The following is a 16482-nucleotide window of genomic DNA, read 5'->3' as shown; positions in this document are numbered from 1 at the left end:
AGAGCAGAGAGAGTGAGAGAGAGAGAGAGAGAGAGAGAGAGAGAGAAAGAGCGGAGCGAGAGCGAGAGCGAGAGCGAGAGAGCGAGAGAGAGAGTAAGTAAGTAAGTAAGTAAGTAAGTAAGACTTTTTTTATATAGCACTTTTCATACAAGAATTGCAGCTCAAAGTGCTTTACATAAAATCAACAAAAACAATAATACAAGTGTTGATCTAACTAGCCGCACTCTATTTGCGGTCTCTCGAATCCGTCTTAGATCCGAGCTGCCACTTGCAGTTTCTAAGAGTAAGAAAGGGAAAGAGAGAGAGAGAGAGAGCAGGGAGAGAGAGCGAAAAAGAGAGAGAGAGCAGGGAGAGAGAGAGAGAGAGAGTAAGAAAGGGAAAGAGAGAGAGAGAGAGAGAACATAATAAGAAACTCATCCTAATAGAGAATAACACCCTTCTTTTGATTTGAAATCTATGCCCTTTTCTATCAGTCTGTTTCCCCTCTTCTCCACATTTTTACGGCCAAATTCAGCAGGAAAGTGCAGACATGTCGAAGCCCATTCCTTATTAAAATATAATAACCTTATATGCAATTTCAACACATCTCTTTTCCCATTGATATGCAGAACCAGAACAGAGAGATTCTTTTTTTTTTTTCGAAAGGAGTGTTTTTGGAGAATCCAATCTTCCACCCCTCAGGTCTTTGTGAAGTCAAAATGGCTGGGACCATCACTAACCCCAGCATTGTAATTATGCAGTGACTGCAAAAAAAAAAAAAAAAAAGGCAGAAAGAGAAAAATATATCATTATAGCAGACAAAGAGCTTTGGTATTGCTTTCAAGTAGAGATGAGAAGACGTTCCAATGAAACCGTTTGCAGTGAGGTAACCTGTGGCTGTTTTGATCTACTACATGTTCCTCTTCTTCATCAACGGCAGAACCTCTTATTAGTTTCTGGTTCTTCAAAAAACGTGACGTTTTCAACATTAACTTTATTTCAAAGCTCCTTTATTTTCCTATTTCAAACTGTGAAGGACAACGAACACGAATAATTGATTTATTTGATCGTTGAGCTGTGTATCTGGGGGATGGGGCAGACTTGAAAGGATTGTCATATTACCTGTTAAGCATCATATTGAATACTGCTCGAGTTTGACAATACATGAGAAGTTTGTTTGGAATTTGTAATCTAAACGCAATCTAATCGAATCTAATCTCCTGTTCTAAGGTCGTTTGCATCTCTTTGTTTCCCCAACGATGCCGATGCCTATTAAAACTTGAATCCAGACTGGACCGAAACAGCGTTCAGAAACACAACCCCGTTATGAACCCCCGAAACTCACAACAACCCTTCACGAACAAAAATTAAAATCCTAATGACTTTGTTCTGAATTTCCTGCTCTACATTTTTTATTTCAATTAGAGGAGGGGAATTGAAAGTGGGAACCCTTCGCGTGGGTACAGGTGGCACAGGAGGAAGGCATGATGGTGTCGAGGCTGTGGGTGGATACTGAAATTAGGTAATTAATGGAAAGAGAGGGGAAAAGAAACTGATGTGTAATTACTGTATCCATATACATACACATATTTAAATACAGTATACTGTTCATGTGTATATGTACGTATGTAAAACATGAGTACAACCAATTGACCAGTTAACCACCATCTCCCTCCCTACTCTCATCCTTGTGTTATACTTTATGCAAGTATGTTTATAGAAGTATGTACTGTGCACAAGTACCGGTCAAGCACATTAGTCTGCTCATCTAAATACAGCACTGTACCTTAGCCACACAACTTCTTGCTACACTGAAGGACCTACTGTATTCGCCTGGTTTACTGTTCGCCCTATGCATGTTAAATCAGAGCTACAACCTCCAAGGCTTGTTTTCACGACATAAATTACTTCCAAGGATCTCCTTCTTAATCAACCTAAGCACACGCGTCTTCCAATAAAAGATGATGGCGCTACTGTTCTGCAAAGTCAAGGTAAAATATTTTGTCCGTAAATGCGGGCCGGAGAGCACTTTGCATGTCATATAAAGATTTCATACTGTGGTGAAATGAATATAACTCAGCCTGTAAAGCGCTTCATTCAATCACAAAAGGGACACCGTGTTCCCAATGATTCTGTTGGATTGATGCGACTTACATATATGGCAGAGTAAGCATATATTTAGATACAAACACAACTATTCCGTGTCTGTGGATGACACAAGAAACACAGTCTCTGCCAACAACCACAAGACATTTTCATTTTACCCCTATACACACACACACACACAATCACATATTACACCTTTACAGACACACAAACTCACACAAGCACAGGTTTACATATTACCCCTTTCCACACAATTGTATAACATCATTCACAACCAAAGCAACTCAATCCAGACTCACACTCCTGAGAACACTCAGGATTTTCCCCTCGGCTCTATGCCAGTCCCACACACACACGCACGCACACGCACAAACACAGTCACAACAGCAGCGGAATGTCCTGCAGGCCCTGTTTGATGAGTGTGTGGAAGACGGTCTCCCTGCCTGGCCTCCAGCTCTACTCAGGAGGCTGTGGCCAGAGCCAAGCATCCGGAATGACCTCCACAGTTCACCGAGGAGGCCTCATCTCCCTAACCTCTACACTGGTCCTGACCGCCAGTGATGGAGGCTTTAGAATCGTTTTTTTTTTTTTTTTTTACAGTTCTGACATTTCAGAGGAACAAGCCGTGGTCTGAACTCTCCATCTGGCGGGCGTCTGTACCTGCCTCCATTCTCCTTCTCTTCCCCTCCTATTAGCCCTCCCACTTTCTCCCTCTCACATCTCTCTTTATCTCCCTCTCTCTGTCTCTCAAAGTCAGGGGCTGTCCTTGAGCTGTGATAAGCAGACCATGTGTGCTGTTGAAAGCAGAGTGGTAAATGGGGGTGGGGGTGTTAAGGTAAAGCAGCCGAAAGACTATAATAGTCCAGAGATTACATCCTGCCTTCTGGAGGTCTTAGCATTGTCATATTGTCAATAATACCAAAAGTGGATTGCACATCGGTACCATGGCACCAACACCTGTGTGTGTGTGTGTGTGTGTGTGTGTGGTCGTGTCCAGGAGTCTCGTGTGTGTCCCGGAGATTGCCAGGGCTCTGAAGGCAACTCGAAATGCAGTGATTCTGTGAGGTTCTGTATCCCTATCTGATTATGGTGCTGTGGGATGTATAAAGAGAGACAGCAAAAACAACACGCAGCTCTCGGGTTTCCACGGAAACCCAGCCACGGACCCACGGAACCACGTCCACATAAATCCCTGCCCCTGCGCCCCAGCGTGGGCAGCACATTCCCCCAGAGAGGTCATTGATAGGACTCAAAAGAAGGGAAGACGTCCCTGTCATGTGAAGTCATCACAGGACGGGTGAGCAGGTCAAAAACCAGAGGGGAGGAACAGGACTGAGACCTGTTTTGTACGTTCATCAATAAAAGTGCCATGTCCTCTTCAACATGCCTTTCCTGAAAGCATGGTTACTTATGAGGCATGTTAATCCATTGATATCATGACGGCTTGTCTGTTATCTGTTATATACATACACACACACACACACATTATCTGTTATTATATACAGGTATATCTGTATAGAATAAATAGCATGCCAGCATGGAGCTCACCGTTCTGGAAGCAAACACCTCCCTTGTTCCTGCAACCTCTGACCCTGAGATAATACGACTGTGTTCTCCTATTTCACACGGCGCTCTCTTAAAACAGAGGTTATTGCCCCGAAGCAGGGAGAAACGGTTAACTTTTATTTTCATTTTGAAAACCGGGGCGCTCAAATAACTTTGTAGCAGATAAAAAAAAGTCATCTCTGCCCGAAACGAGGGAAGAAAGTGAGGCAAACCACCACACTGTGTTTCTATCTGAACTCTGTGGCATCTTTAAAAGCACAACAAATGCCATTGTCACCTATTTATGCAGCATCCCTGAATCCCTGAGTAGGGCTTTAACAGGTGTTTGGAGAAGATAAGAGGTCTCTTTTCCACAGTTTTAAAGGGTTACCGGCTTTGGCAGGAGGTGACAGGTATTTCTTGGGTAACAGGTGTGTCACTTATTTGGGTTTTCAAAATGTAGACACAAGACCTTTCTTCTGTGCAGGAGGGCTGTCCGCTTCTGACAGGAGAGGAACTGAGAGGGAGAAACCGAGAGAGAGAGTAGGGGAGAGAGAGAGTAGGGGAGAGAGAATAGGGGAGAGAGAGAGAGAAAGAGAGTAGGGGAGAGAGAGAGAGAGTAGGGGAGAGAGAGAGTAGGGGAGAGAGAGAGAGAGAGAGAGAGAGAGAGAGAGAGAGAGAGAGAGAGAGAGAGAGAGAGAGAGAGAGAGAAGGGTGACAGTGAGAGACAGAGGGAGAGCGGGATAGCGGGGCGACAGAGAAAAAGAGATGCGTGCAGTATCAAACACTGTTTATGTTCACACAAAACAGGTACACAACTTATTTCGTGAATCTTGTTTGAAGAATCGTAATCCAATCTGGGTCTTCAATGTTTGTGATCAAAAACACATACCAAGCTCCGGAACACTCCCCTTGATTCACTCATGTCTAAGTGGCTAAGCTAGGCTAGGCTAGCTCCAATTACAACCTGTTGCCCCTGGCTTTGGTGGCTTCCAATCAATGCAGCTCCTGCAGCCCTCAACACAGCCTTCTGCAGGGGCTGTTTCCTCAAGTCTTAAGGCCTCGCAGTGCGAAGGCGTGGAGGTGCTGAAGCGAATCATTCCCTGCCACAAATGAAGACGAAAGTCTAAGAAAGCAGAATTATTTAGGCCAACTCAAAGAACGCACGGGAGAAATGGAGAGGAGGAATGTTTGAGCATATGGGCTGGAGAAACTGTGGCACACAGCACAACATACACACACACACACACACACTATTTACACCACTTTGATCAGAATAGCAGGCAAGAAGGTTCTCACACCATATGCGTTCGGAATGCAGTATCCACTTGAGGGAAAGCCATACAGAGCACTTCACATGCCTACCATCCCAACCCACCCTCGGAGGTGCAAAAAAGAAAGAAAAAAAATAATAAAAAAAACACTAAAAGAACAACAAATGCCAGCCACAGCGAGGGGAAAGAGCCTCTGTGAGACATGAACACAAATCCAGCCAAATCCAAATCCACGACTTAACACGACTCAGATGTTTTGTGTGTCTGTTGACCTATTTGCCAACAGATGCTAATTAATGACTATAATCACCTGGCGCTGAGTTGTTTGTCTTAATTATAGGTGCGGGGATGTCACTTCTAGAGGTTTCTAGAGCGAGCGCTGGATCCCAAACACTGCTGTAATTATGGACATGAGGAGGGAGGCTGACAGAACGGCTTATTAGACTCCACAGGAACCTTTAAGGATGGTGTGTGTGTGTGTGTGTGTGGGTGTGTGTGTGGGTGGGTAAATAAAGCTCAGCACAGTGGGTGATTACTTCCTAAATAGATAAATAGATAAACTACAACAACACATGGCTGTGGGGTAAACCCCATCTTGCATCTCGCCCGCACGTTGAGAACATCTACAGAACCTTGTGTTCCGGCGCAGGGCAGAAATGCCAACCTACAGAGGGGTGACGCAGCACGCTGACCCTACTGTCACGCCGCTGGGTGGGACGGGAAGCGTCTCGCCACGGAGGGTCCTCTCTGACTGTCACGTGTCTTCTTCTCTGCACGGAGGGGGTCTGGGTGGGAGGGAGAGAGAGAGAACTAGACAAAATGTCAGCCTTCTGGACACTGGCCATTCTTTTGATATTACAGCTCTGAAATGAAGAGAGCACTGCACCTTTTTCTTTGCTTTCCTAAAACGCTGAGAAGGAACATTTTGAGCGAGGGATGAAGACAGAAAGAGGGACTGAGGGGGAGGAATAAGAATGACAGAAGAACGGCAAGGGAGATGGGGGGGATGAGGAGGGGGGAGAAGGGAGGATGAGAAGGAAGGGGGGGCAGAAGGAAGGATGAGAAGAGATGAGAGGGGGGGGGTTCTATTTAGATTCTGTTGCTTACTTCCCTTTGTCATTTGATCACAGGAGGCAATCAATTAGCCAACATCTTGTGGAGCCTGCCTAATTAGAGCAGCTGATGGCAGGGCTGCGAATGCGCCTGTTGTGCATCATTAAAATCTCCAAGTCGTTGCGCGCCATGTGTTAAGAGAAAGTTGTCCTCAATGAAGATATCCGTGTTCTCCTGCAATAATCAATGCCGGGCGCCATTACTGTCCTCAGAAGTCGACGAGAACTGTTACACTCCGTTCTGTCACATTCCATCTTGTCTGCTGCGCAGCATCTCTCTCGACCAAGAGACTGGCACTCTCTCTCTTTCTCCACTATTCCATCACTTGGCACAGCTTTTCTCTTGTTTGAGGGCCGACGGGTTATAAAAGTTTGATAAACAGGAAAAATGGCTGTTTTGCTCTCAACTTCTGTTTGTAGTTATGAATAATTGGTAAACAGCGACAGCTTAGCCCGACGCAAGGCTGAACCTCGTCTGCCGTATGTGTGACAGAGAGGGAACCAGATGTTCCTATGATGCAGAGACCAGACAGGCCTGGAGTCAGTACATAGGCCCTGCTTGTTAATTAATCACCTTGTTAATAGAGACAACAGAGTGAACAGAACAAAGTGCATTGTTACCCCAAACCTCTCATCGACAGAAAGCAAACGCATTTGAATCCACGACCATTCCCATACAAATGAAAATGTAAAAAGTAACAAAATTGCACTTAACAGTCAACGTGTTGTGTTTTCGATAAACATCCAAACAAAATGTGCCTTTGAAAACATCGCTGTAGTGGCAACGTCATTCACATCAACGGCAATACAACCTGCCAATTAGCACCACAACCAACTCTCTGCTCCCATTGGCCAGAATCAGAGTTGTGTGCCAGCTTAGCTCACCTCCCTGACCTCTGACCCCAAGCTAGGGGTGGCCCCCTCTCCCACCGCCACGTGGCAGAAGGATTCCAACCCCGTCGCCTCACTCACACAGGAAACCGCCTTTTCCTTTGAAACTCAAAGCGAGGGAGGTAAAACCAAGACTAAAACACTGACTTCGGGGTGAAACGCTTCACTTGACCTTTATTTAGTGAACCAATTGAGCAGTCCCAGACTGGGTGGGCTGAGGGAGTCATCAATTTGAATGTCTTGGAGCCTCTTCTTTATGCGCGGCACCCACCGTTAGTATGCGTTATGGTCTTTCACACGCTTCCTGGGACCAGAGCATGAGAATGTCTCTGATTACGACTCAATAGGAGGAGAGGAAAGGAGGGAAGAGGAGAGAAGAGCTAAGAGGCGGTTGGCACACATTTCCGTACGGGTAAACTGACATTCAAACACTCACTGCCGAGCGAGATGAAAAAGAAACGGAATTAAAGAGGCTTTGCATTTATTTGATATACGAGGAGGAGCGAGCTGGGGCCGAGCGCAAATAAACATCCACTTCCATTCCGTTTCCCCATTTCTCAGATCCTCTTCCTCTCCTGACTATGAGTAGGCTCCAACTTCGCAAATCCACAATAGCCATGGAGATTTCCATGCCTAAACAGTCGAAACATCATTTCTGTCCAGGCGCTGGGGGAGGGGAATGTCATAAAAAAAATATAAAAAACACCAAGCGATCACACTGACAGTTGTGAAGGGGGTTATACTGTGGCTTTGAAATGGACTGAATGGAGATGATCAGTTCCACAGCTGGTGGAGCATGATGCTGTGAGTCATGCTGTAACATCAGACCAACAAACACAATCCCCGTTTGGAAGCTCAGAGTTTTTTTATTATATTTTTTATTCTTCAGGCATTTTTTTTTCATGCTTTAACGGACCGTTATTTTTCAAAGTGGGAGAGGGCGGAGGGGCCAGGGGGAGACGCCGGGCGTAGGGCCCGGGGCAGATTTGAACCCAGGCCCTAACCCTAACCTGGTGAGCTACCGGGGTGCTAGAAGTTTCCAGTTTCCTCATCGGTTAATCCTCAGATTGTCACCGAAGCTGACGGGTGAGTCAGGTCCTGTGAGGCGAGTGACAGGCGGCGGTGGCGGGGGGGGGGAACGAGGACCCCCCCTCCTCTCCCCACGTTCTGGGAGGGGACGCGGCCCCCCATTTGTGACGTTGTGTCCCAGTTTGGGGGTCTGGGCGGCGTGGCGGGGACGGGGAAGAGGAGGCGACACGGTGTGTGTTGAGTCTGGGTGTTTGGCGAGCGGGGGGGGGGGGGGGGGGGGGGGGGGCTGTCTGGATGCTTGGCTGCACCTGGCTCCCGCTCGGCCAACACCCGCAATCATCAGGAGTGGCGTCACGCGAGGAGCGCTGGACTTACCCAATACTCCCCCCCCCCCCTCGCAGAAATGAAGGTTGACAAATAATTGAAAAAGCAAATTTGAGAGAATAAATGAATCAGCTATGTGACAGGGGGAAAATTGAGATTTTCAAAAGAGCTGCAGTGTGCCGACAGTCGTGAATTTTTATAAGCCAGATAACATGTCACCAGATACTGTTTAAAAAGGAGATTCAGATGCAGACAGGCCCAGACAAGGGTAGGAGAGAGACTGAGACAGACAGCTACCAGAGACACTGCATGGAAACATCCGTCTGACACTCGGTTTGTGCGTCGATGTGTGTGCGCGTGTGTGTGCTTATGCGTCTGAATGTCTGGTTGAGTCCCTGTATGATTATGTGTGTGTGTATGTGAGAGAGACAAAGACAGACAGACAGACAGACAGACAGAGAGAGAGAGAGAGAGAGAGAGAGAGAGAGAGAGAGAGAGAGAGAGAGAGAGAGAGAGAGAGAGAGAGAGAGAGAGAGAAAGAGAAAGAGAATAGAGAACTGTCAGGACTTTCCTTATCAAGGTCTGGTGATAATAAAGAAGGAAGGGATTCTCCTCTCGCTTTGGACAGATAACAAAGAATGTTCTGGACACTGAGATAGGAGCCCCAGCTATGGCCTCCTCCCTCCACTCCCCCATTGTTGATGAAAAGAAACGCCTGATCCCATCTCAGAGGGAAAGGAGAACACAGAGAGGTGACACAGAACACACCGGAATCTGCCTGAGACGACTCAGAAGGGGAGAGCAGTAAAACATACTGTCAGAGTTTCACAGCTGCTTGTCCTACTGCTGAGAAGACCCAGCAGCAGAAGATCGAACCCCCGCCCCCCCCCGCCCCCCCCCCCCCCCCCGCCCCCAGAGCCAAGACTCTGCCGCTAGGCCAAGAAGATGTGACGTGGAGGGCGTCAGATCCAGTACAGTAGCCAGGAATGGGCAGGACCGGGGGTTCCCGAATCACCCCGGAAACACGCCGTCATTGTGAGGTCAACATGCTGTCATTTGTGTCGTTTACCACACACAGACTAATTACACACACAGACGCACACTGACAGTAAGGCGAAACCACAACATTTACCCAGGAGCTTTATCCAAAGAAGTGGTATTAACCCAGCTTCAGATCTGACAGAGGAAAGAAAGTTTGTGGTCAGAAACTAATCCCCAGTGTTGACCTCTGACCTGGAGATGGAGGCGAGGGGATGTGTTTAGTCATTCGAACAAGTGTAGACAGGGTCACCTCATGGAGAGAACCTGAGAGAGTCTCTCTCTCTCTCTCTCCCTCTCTCTCTCTCTCTCTCTCTCTCTCTGGGTAACTACAGTGGCACAGCAAGCTTGGTGAGTTAATGTGCTACCTGTCTGGAATGCCAAAACACGTGCATAAGCACACGCAAGCACGAACACACACACCCACACGGCCATTCCAAACAGAACTGGTTTGTTTCTGGGTATTAGAATCCTCATCTGACACTGGGCTTGTATGCCTTTAGCCAGACACATAGGATGGAATGTGACCAAGGAAATCCCTGTATCTCATATCACAACACAAACAACTCTGTTTTTGTTTTGCTAGGGGTGATCTGTTCCACGGCATTGAGTGTGAATTCGCAAAGTAGGCTGTTTTAACCCACTGCTGTTTAACCCACTGCTGTTTAACCCACAGCTGTTTAACCTACTGCTGTTTTGGTCAGTAAAGTAAGATATGAAAATAAGTGCATGCTGACATTTGGCTGACACATTAGCAGTTACTCGGTTCGAGGGTGTTCTACGTGTGTGTGTGCATGTAAGCGTATACGTGTGTGTGTTGGTATTCCAGCCAGGCAGCACATTTATTCAGCATGCTTTCTACTCAACAGAGAAAGACAGAGAGAGAGAGGCCTCTTCTCTGACAGGAAAAAATGAGAAATTATGATTATTCCCCCACAAATATTGTACAAATTGGATTTAATTGCCATTTCCCACTGTAACAGTTTAGAAGTAGGAGGCTTCACTTGAATGAACATACAAGGTGCTTTCTCCTCTGACTGTCTTTCTCCCTGCCTGTCTCCCTACCTGTTTCTCTGCCTGTCTGTCTCCCTGTCTGTCTGTCTGTCTGCCTGTCTGTCTGTCTGCCTCCCCGTGTCTGCCTGTCTCCGTCTGTCTGCCTGTCTCTGTCTGTCTGTCTGTCTGTCTCCCTGTCTGTCTACCTGCCTGTCTCCCTACCTGCCTGTATGTCTGTCTGCCTGTCTGTCTACCTGCCTGTCTCCCTACCTGCCTGTCTCCCTACCTGCCTGTATGTCTGTCTGCCTGTCTCCCTGTGTCTGCCTGTCTCCCTACCTGCCTGTATGTCTGTCTGCCTGTCTCCCTGTGTCTGCCTGTCTCCGTCTGTCTGCCTGTCTCCCTGTCTGTCTGCCTGCCTGTCTCCCTGTCTGTCTACCTGCCTGTCTCCCTACCTGCATGTCTGTCTGCCTGCCTGTCTCCCTGTGTCTGCCTGTCTCCCTACCTGCCTGTATGTCTGTCTGCCTGTCTCCCTGTGTCTGCCTGTCTCCGTCTGTCTGCCTGTCTCCCTGTCTGTCTGCCTGCCTGTCTCCCTGTCTGTCTACCTGCCTGTCTCCCTACCTGCATGTCTGTCTGCCTGCCTGTCTCCCTGTGTCTGCCTGTCTCTGTCTGTCTGCCTGTCTCCCTGTCTGCCTGTCTCCCTGCCTGTCTGCCTGCCTGTCTGTCTGCCTGTCTCCCGGCCTGTCTGTCTCCCTGCCTGTCTGTCTGTCTGTCTGCCAACCCACCTACCTGTTTGCTTGCTAGCCTGCCTCCTGGCTGCCTGCCTACATGCTCTTTACGAGAACAGAACACCAGCAGAGGGTGAACTAAGTGGCCCCGTCCCCCCATTCATATTACCTCCCGTCTCTCCCAGCCCTCTTACCTCCAGCTAATGAACGGCACTAAGCTTAGAGGCAGCTCTCTGGAGACAAACAACATGGCCACAAGCAGAGTCAGCGCAGCATGTTGCATGGTAACAGACCTAGAGAGGGCTGAGGTGAAAGATCTGTTGCTCGGTATACAGACACCTGCCAACGCGACACAAACACACACACACTCTGAGACACACCGTTTGAACAGAGAGAGAGAGAGAGAGAGAGAGAGAGAGAGACCAGAGAGAGGGAGAGGCCAGAGAGAGAGAGAGAGAGAGAGAGAGAGAGAGAGAGAGAGAGAGAGAGAGAGAGAGAGAGAGAGAGGCAGCTGAAATGTTTACCTTGACTCTGGGCGTTTCTGTGGATCCCCCAGTAGGTTATTTGTTGTTGTATGTGTGTGTGTGTGTGTGTCTGTGTCTGTGTGTGTCTGTGTGTGTGTGTGTCCGAGAAAACAAAACAAGGATCTGCCTCTCTACTAATCTCCCATGCAGGTTAGTCGTCTGTGTGTGATCCTGTCTCTAAGTTGTAACAGAAGAAGGACTTCCTCCTCCTCCTGGTGAACGAACACATTAGCATAATGCTGCTTCCTGACTCACCTGGACTCATCAAACCTGTTCTGCTCTGGAAGACAATCCCCTCCTCGTCTTTAGTACTGTACTGTACTGAGCACACCAGTCACACCTGCCCAGTGACCTGATTCAGAAAGGGAGTCAGTAACTGTCGTGTTTTGGGAGACTATAATCAAAATACTCAAATAGGACCCAAAAAACAAGTTAACTGTGTTCATTTGAAAAATAAATGTTGCTCAGTTGTCCAGGTGTTAAGATGTTGAAACATTGACGTTTCTGAGACAGACGTGTTTTGTTTGACCTTGACATGAGATACTGAATATGATTCAGGCTGTGAAGGGTGGAAAGCACATCCACCTCAAGATACAACAGATATTAAGACACCTGTCGACTATCCCACACAGATCCTAACTTGAAAAACTCTGTTATATTGCAGCAACGCAGGACCATTGGGATATCACATCATTTATACAGTATATCGCTGTTCTGAATCAACGACATTTATTTGTGTTAGACAAAATGTCAGCAGAACATATTTTCAAACTAAATAGTTTATGATCTGTGACTAGAACACAACAAATTAAAACAAATTGGTTATTATTTGAAAACAATTATATTTTGATACAAAGCTAAAAAACAACAAAGGACATGTTCAGAAAGTAAGTACCCAGCAGCTGTCAGAAAATACCGCAGAGATTTGCCTTGCTGTGCCCTTCAGATACTCAACTAAGGATGTGATCACTTCCTGTTCAGAGTGGTCTTCAGCACACTATTATTCCATTGATTTTCGGAAATGTGCTCTGATTAAACAATACCAAGCTCACTCTGAGAACACCCCTAACTTTCAGTTTTACTTCAAAATGTTCCTTAGTGTGAGAGAGCCAATCAATTGCCTGGACAGTTGCTAAGAGACCCTTCGTCTGACCTCTCATTGCGGTCGTCAGACATCCTAGCTACTTGTAATCAGTCATAACATATCATTATGAAAAGTGTATTAAAAGTTGGGAGTGCAGAAAATCCTATTTCATGGCCGACACTGAGCCGACTTTAGCGGTTAATAACTGACAGCGTAAGGGGAAATCTAGGAGGCACGTTGAAAGCCTTGGCTGGGCCACTCCCCACCTCACCCCCTCTTTCCCCACACCACCCCTTCCCTCCCCACGCCACCTCCTTCCTTCCTCCCCACACCACCCCCTTCCTCCCCACGCCACCTCCTTCCTTCCTCCCCACACCACCCCCTTCCTCCCCTCCACTCCCCTCCTCACCCCCTTCTTCCCCACACCACCCCTTCCCTCCCCACGCTACCTCCTTCTTCCCTCCCCTCCGCTCCCCACCTCACCCCCTCCCTCCCCACCTCACCCCCTCCCTCCCCACACCACCCCCTTCCTCCCTCCCCACACCACCCCCTCCTTCCCCACACCACCCCCTCCCTCCCCACGCCACCTCCTTCCTCCCTCCACTCCCCACCTCACCCCCTCCTTCCCCACACCACCCCCTCCCTCCCCACGCCACCTCCTTCCTCCCTCCCCACACCTCACCACCACCTCCCAGAGGTGAGAATTTTGTCATCCAAGACTCAATAATGGTCCCTTAATTGCCATTTAATTAGCAACTGATCAATACCCATGAAAGACGGAGCATTGACTAAGTGGTGGCCTTGCCAATATATATTTTTTGTAACTAATGAAAGAATTTCACGAGCAGAAAATAAATAAATGTATACATAGCTTTGTAGATTTTTTTTAATGCAGAGATAATAATCTATCACGGCACATTCACACACAAAGATTGAAAAGGTTTGGGCAACATCTATCATTAGCTTGCTGCTAAACAAGCTCCTTCTTAATTAGTCACACAGCATGGCAAAGCTCCATCGGTTGTGTACGTGCGACACGCTGGCCTCTGCTTTTAAACGGAAGCCGAGTTTCAACGCTAAACTTGCTGAGCAAACATATGCTCCCGCCAGCTAACATTACTGATGGAAATGACTCTGAGCACCATGAAATTCAGAAAGGAAGTCATGACTAGAAAGCAAAACAGCTCAAATGAGCCCAGCCAAAGAACGAGTGTAGACATAGAATACATTAGCTCACACTTACAGTGACTGACATATTCACAGATTTCTGGCTGCCAAACTCGGAAGGACAATGATCCCATATGTCTTTCAACAGACAATGTTCACAGCCATGTTGCATGCGGTAGTACACCCATGATATATGCTGCTTGGCAAGCAATGTCATGCTGGCACAGCATTGTGAAGTTCCATTAAATATGGATGCATGGATGAGATTCCGGTGGGCTTTGAACCGATAACCTTGACATTGTCTGTTCAAGACTGCGACATGGCTGGCCGAAGCACCTTTAGGAGGATTTCATGATATACTGTTAAGTGGATGTCTTCATGGCCATCTGAGATGTGCATTAGTTAATAGTTACTCATCGAAGTGCATCCTCGTTGGGTTACAGGATTGGCACCACCCCAGGTCAGTGCGTTTCCTCCTGCAGAGTGTGGACGTTTGGAAGTCACGCAAGTTTATCCTCAGTGGTGGAAAATGCGTACTTGAATAGGACTTCTGAAGAGGGCATTTGTCAGCATCTTCAATTCAAAGGCTTCTCTATGCGCTACAGTAATGAAAGTTTAAAAGCTTGTGGCCGGAGGGGCGGGGGGACTGGGGCATGGAACCAGATCTATTGTGTGTGTGTGGGGGGGGGGGTCTTTGTTCTGTTCCCTTGATGGAAACCTTGAGGGGAGGGGTTGGAGGGGGTGAATAGGGATGCGACTGTGGTCTCTGGTTACTGACAGACGGGCTGCAGAGACAAGACCTTGGCTCTTACACACTGGTTGTTTCTTAATGTGGAGATCTGCTTGATAATACACGCACACATACACACACACTGCATATGAATGCGTGTGTGAGTGCATGTGGGTGTGTCTCACCACATACACAGCCACACACACACACATGCACGCATGCACACAGCCTCCTCTTTACCCACAAGGCTCCACAGTATCAAATGCATCATTTGAGGTAAATCAATAGTAAGTCAAGAGGCCGAGACTGAGTTCACTGACAGCACTTGTACTCTGGTGAAAGAGGCATACACAAGCATGTCCAGTCAGCCGGGGTAATCAGCATTAAAGGCTTACATGAGTCGCGCAGATGAGCTGGGGGAGAGAGGGGAAGGGCTTGTGAGGCTCGATGTGGGGGGAAAGGAGAGGGGAACAATAGCCTGGCTGTTTAGCGCTGATCTTCCAGACGGGACAGTGAGGGCCAGGGAAGGTCTGGACAACATGAAGGGAGACAGGGGCGCAGGGATTCGGTTACTCTGTCTTCATTCTATCTCCCCCTCTCTCTCTCTATCTCTCTCTTTCTCTCTCTCCCCTCCTTGGCTCCACCCCCGCACTGTCCAGGTCAAATTTGTTTGTCTGCAAATCCATAATCCAAGATGCAGCCGCACAGAGGTAAAACCGCCGTGGTGAGTCCTTCCTCCCCCGTCCTCCCCGTCCTCTCCGCCGGACGCTTAGCCGCCCGACGGCGTTTCAAAATGTTTCCCTCATCGGCGTTCCGGGCCGGAGGTCAAGAGAACGCACTCAAGGGGGGGGTGGAAGCCCCGTATATCCTTCCAAAACCCACCGGTCACCCGGCTACACAACCACACACTTAGTTTTTATATTTGTATTTTTATATTGTAAGTGGTAACTTATATTTTATTTTATGACAACTTATATTTTATTTTAATGTACATTTTATTTAATTCTAATTCCACTTAGTACTGCTAGTTTATGTACCCTATGTACCCTTAGTATAGATAATCCACATATTTAAAATGTAGGTTCCTGTATGTTTATTGTATGCACCTTCCTGCCAAAGTAAATCCCTTGTCTGTGCAAACTTTCATGGCGAATAAATCCCATTCTGATTCTGATTCTGACTTCCAACACTTGTTTTGACTCTGTCTCAGACTAATCGCACGGTCCACCCTCCCACTTGGCAGACGCAACAGACATGGAGATAAGACTCCGTAGGAGGGAATAATAAGCCGGGCGCGGAGCTGAAGGCCGTGCCTACTACCTACGGCCTCACAATAAGGCCGGAGATCTAAGCAGACAGGCAGGATGGATCGTTCATTAGGAGTGAACGCATTTCTGAACACGTGGGAAGTTGGAGACACCTTGGCAGAGCTCGACACGCGAGTGGGTCTGAACGTCGCATTGAACAGGCGGTTCGAGTCTGAATGGACAAACGCCCTGGGTTGAGGTTGAGTCCATTTCGATGCGGTCGATGCGTTAAATAAACCTGACTCGCTCACCGGAAATAATACAGAATACTGAATGAATCCATGTTCCAATAGATTTTTTTGTTGTAATAATTGCGTACGATTTCAGAATTGACCCACCTTCCTCCCTGGCGGGCTGAGGGAAGAAAGGTTTGGTCTTGGCACTCACGTCAACCACACCACTCCCTGACTTCATCTTGGACTGGGTCACTGGCTTTCTGAAATCCTTATTTCATGTCAAGTCTGGATGACAGAGGGCACAAACAGAATGACTGCCTCTGAAGCTGTATGACAGCTGTGTGTGTGTGGATGTGTGTAGAAGTGTGCTGGTGTGTGTGTAGATGTGTGTAGAAGTGTGCGGGTGTGTGTGTGTGCAAGCAAATAAAGCCCGGACTCTCTTTGTGCAATGTGAGAGTTGTAGCTATTGTATAGAAAG

The 16482-nt window shown here is 47.6% G+C and overlaps 1 long non-coding RNA gene across 1 annotated transcript; it reads right to left on the bottom strand.

Annotated features, from left to right (window-relative positions):
• Positions 1–355: 355 nt before the first annotated feature.
• Positions 356–11785, bottom strand: LOC124478770. The gene is made up of 3 exons (XR_006957268.1): positions 11541–11785; positions 4523–4733; positions 356–4147 (listed from the first exon to the last, which is right to left on the bottom strand). It is a non-coding gene; the product is annotated as an uncharacterized LOC124478770 (long non-coding RNA).
• Between the last annotated feature and the right edge of the window lie 4697 nt (positions 11786–16482).

Source organism: Hypomesus transpacificus, chromosome 16, assembly GCF_021917145.1.
Source record: "Hypomesus transpacificus isolate Combined female chromosome 16, fHypTra1, whole genome shotgun sequence".
In the NCBI taxonomy this organism is placed as follows: domain Eukaryota; kingdom Metazoa; phylum Chordata; class Actinopteri; order Osmeriformes; family Osmeridae; genus Hypomesus; species Hypomesus transpacificus.
This window is presented reverse-complemented; position numbering and strand designations above follow the sequence as displayed.